Genomic DNA, 4044 nt, shown 5'->3' with positions numbered 1-4044 from the left:
ATGTACTGTATGTATGTATGTATGCATGAATGCCATATGTGCATCTGTCCATCTGCACATTCATCCATCCATATACTCATTAAACCATCCATCCAACAGGGAACTGTGCTCTCTCCAGTCCTGTTCACCCTGTACACATCTGACTTCTGCTACAACACCGAGTCATGCCACATGCAGAAGTTTTCTGACGATACTGCAATTATGGGGTGTATCAGGGACGAGCAAGAGGAGGAGTACAGGAGCCTGGTGGAGGACTTTGTGCAATGGTGCAAACTCAATCACCTTCAACTCAACACTTCAAAGACCAAGGAGATGGTGGTGGATTTCCGCAGGTCTAAGCCCGCTCTGCTACGTCTCCATTGATGAGGTCAATGTGGAGGTGGTAAGCACCTACTGGGTCTCCACCTGGACAATAAACTGGACTGGTCAGCCAACACTGACGCACTCTACAAGAAAGGGCAGAGCAGGCTGTACTTCCTGAGGAGGCTGCGGTCCTTCAATGTGTGCAGCAAGCTCCTCAGGATGTTCTACCAGTCTGTCTGATCTTCCAGTTGCCAGCGCCCTCTTATGCTGTGTGGTATGCTGGGGATGAAGCACAAAGAAGAAGGATGCTGGGCGACTTGACAGGCTGGTAAGGAAAGCTGGCTCTGTAGTGGGAGCTGAACTGGAGTGCATCACTTCAATATCTGACAAAAGGACCCTGAACAAACTGATCAACATTTTGGACAATGAGTGTCATCCACTATTGTAAAGCAGAAGAGCCTGATCAGCTGGATATTTCGCTCACTGCCTTGCACAACAGACAGACTGTGGAAGTCATTTGTCCCCAGGGCCATTGAACTGTTCAATGCTTCACTTAAGTAATAATTTTTGCACTAATTTTTGCACCTTCACCATGACACTCACTCTCTTGAGTACCTTACCATGCACACAGAACTACAGGCCAGTCCCGGTCTATCTATCTATCAATCCATAGCCAACATAAAGCCATGCATCCTGAAATCCAGGAAGGATTTCTATACTAAAATTCATCTTGCTAGAGATTTCAGACAGTGTTACCTGTCTGAGAAAAGAAACACAATAAGTCTCTATCATACACAAACAGAGAGAATTAAAGTAGCAAATCACACAAGGCAGCCAGCAGCTAGTGTCCTCTTGGGCCCTACGTTTTTTTCAGTAAGCACACTTCCAGTGAGGCTATTTGCATGAAATGTTCACCAGACAATAGTATTAACTCAGGTAATCCACACATATAAAACAATCCAAACATTAAAGTAACAAATAAGTAGAGTTATGTGTAATAAAGTGGAATGACCCAGGAAAAACATATTGAACAAGCTAAGAAAAAGCAGTACACCAAGGCAAGGAATGGCAAGGAACAAGCTGGAATCTATTAGTAGTAAGAGACTAATTATCCTTTTTATCTGTGCAAATTAATATAACCTGGATTAGTACATATGGGCTATGAAAAAGGTTTTTTGTTACCAAGGTGTCACACAAGAAACATTTCATGATGGGTAAAAGCAAAGAGCTCTCCCACGACCTTCGCAACCTTATTATTGCAAAACATGCCAATGGAATTGATTACAGATGCATTTCAAAACTTCAGACTCTTCCAGTAAGAAGCATTGGAGCCATTATCTGCAAGAGGAAGGAACATCACTGCATTCTGACCAGGAAGTCAGAAGGATAGTCAGAAGAGTAACCCAAGTGTCAATGACCACTCCAGAAAGACAGCAGGAGGCAGCAGGTACAATTGTTACAGAGTAAATCATAGGAGATGCATTCCACCACTATGGCCTCTATGCACGCTTACCCCACATGACTCTATTATTGTAGAAAAACATGTTAAAGCTCGTTTAAAGTTTGGACAAGCCTATGAAATACTGAGATAATGTAGTCTGGTCAGGCAAGAGCAAAATCAAACTTTTTCGATGTCATACTACACACCAGGTTTGGAGAAATGGCACTGTACATCACCCTAAAAATACTATACCAACTACAGGTTTGGAGGTGAAGGCATCATGGTATGGGGCTGATGAATGATGAATGGAGTATTTTTTTTCTTGCCATCCACCAGGATGATGAGGATGAGACATGGCTAGATCTTCCAGCAGGACAATGATTGATTTAAAGCATTCAGCAAAGGAAACTCTCAATTGGTGTCAGAGAAAGGAAATCAAAGCCCTGACTTAAATCCAACTGAACTGGAAGATAAGTAAAGATCAGAATTCCATGGAATCTTCAAGATTTAAAAGAAATGTCTTGAAGCTGTCATTACAAATTAAGGCTTTTCAACAAAGTATTTAAGAAATGTCAGTAGGCGCGTTCAGTACTTTTTTCCTGTGTCATTCCACTTTATTACACATAACTCTACTTAATGGACTTTATGTTTGAATTTTTATATGACTGAATTACCTGAGTTAAAGGGACACCAGGCAACGTTTTCGTGTTAATTAATTATCTTCGTAAGTCGGTATATGGTTAAATGACTCATTACAGGGCAAATGAAGGCTCTCTCGCCCGCCCCTACTGCCTGTAGGAAGAATATCCCACTTGCAAGTTCGGTGTATCCTACCCGCCGACCGAAGCAGGATCAGTTTACAGCACAGAGGCAGGCTAACTAAACGCTAGAGATTGTTGCAAACGTGTGTATAATGGCAGAGCCGGCGAAGAAGCAGCGAAAACCCTTGACGGAAGACGCAAAGAAAAGGAAAAGAGCTTCAGACCGAGCGAGGGGGAGTTTCGTAGAGAAAAAAGCATCAGTGTAATTGACCATAGTTTGAGACTTTTATTTTGAAATTACACAGGACAGGGGTAAGGAGATTCAGCGCGCGGCAAGCTTTGTTAGACAAGTCAGACATTTTTTCTCTCTTGCGTGAACATACACCACATACGCACAGGAACACCTTTTCTCATTGTTTTACTTGAAGATTTATGTGTACATCACCGTTACGGATTACATTTTAGCATATTATGTTCGTGTTAAGTCTGTTTTGTGAACTACCTGCAAGGAGCTAATGGACAGCTAAATGAACTGCTAGTTTGCACCCTTGGAAAGTGGAGCGAGGTATGAAATCTTTAAGTATAATGTTCAGTTATCCAAGTGAACCTTGTAACGTAAAGTGTTAAATGATATTTGCAGTGTTTTCTTGAGTTATGAGTTGTCCACACGGGTGAATTTAATGTGAAAGTTGGCTTTATTGTAGCCTATTGCATTTACACGAGCATATTCTTCATTTATCATTTTGAGTATCCAGTTAATAATTGCATAAAACTATGCACTCTGTTTGTGTATTTTTATTTACTTGCTCTTGTGTGTATCATACTTTAGTTTCACGGTGCTGGAAGAGCGACAATAAATGTCATTGCACCCGTTTTCGTGACTCCTCTTCATTTCGGTTCCGAGGGCTGCTACAGTGAAACTCGTCACTACGCTGAGTCATCTACCACGCTCTGCCAGGATCAGCTTGCCAGACGTCAAAATGTCCATGGTCTACAGATAAGTCCACAATCAGAGACCGACAGAGTACAGGTTAAATTTAAGTGATCGTCAACATTGGACATTTTGATACATTGAACATGGTTTATGGAAATTGTGTATTAGCCTAGGCCTACAAGGTGATTGAGTAAATTCACGTACATTTTGTGATAGACACTCCAAATAAGCAAGAAAAACGAAGGTGAATGCATTTCACTGTTTATTGTGTTAACCTGATTGAGTTTAAAAGAAGTGTATTGCTTGATTGTACATCATCAGTAATACTGTCTGATATAGTTTTTGTTGTTCTTTGCTTATCTTAGCATATCCTTGATGGGTAAATGTCTGAAGTGAGTGGTTATATAGTTTAAGATTTAGTTAAAGTCATAGATTTGAGTACAGACATACTACACTTACAAGCTTGTAACATAAACAGACACATAGATAAACAAGATGTCAGAACCCTCTGAAGAAGTAGACAAGATATTAGAACCCACTGAAGAAGCAGACAAGTCACCGCAGGTCAGGTCTAGCTCTCGTGAGCGCAATCTAACAGAAAAGGG

General features: G+C 41.1%; 1 long non-coding RNA gene across 1 annotated transcript; it reads left to right on the top strand.

The window, feature by feature from the left end:
* Positions 1-2771: 2771 nt before the first annotated feature.
* Positions 2772-3380, top strand: LOC121714106. Its single transcript, XR_006033026.1, has 2 exons — positions 2772-3070; positions 3335-3380. It is a non-coding gene; the product is annotated as an uncharacterized LOC121714106 (long non-coding RNA).
* Positions 3381-4044: the final 664 nt, after the last annotated feature.

This window comes from Alosa sapidissima, chromosome 7 (assembly GCF_018492685.1).
Source record: "Alosa sapidissima isolate fAloSap1 chromosome 7, fAloSap1.pri, whole genome shotgun sequence".
Classification (NCBI taxonomy): Eukaryota; Metazoa; Chordata; class Actinopteri; order Clupeiformes; family Clupeidae; genus Alosa; species Alosa sapidissima.
Note: the sequence above shows the minus strand (reverse complement) of the source record. Positions and strands in the feature narration are given on the sequence as shown.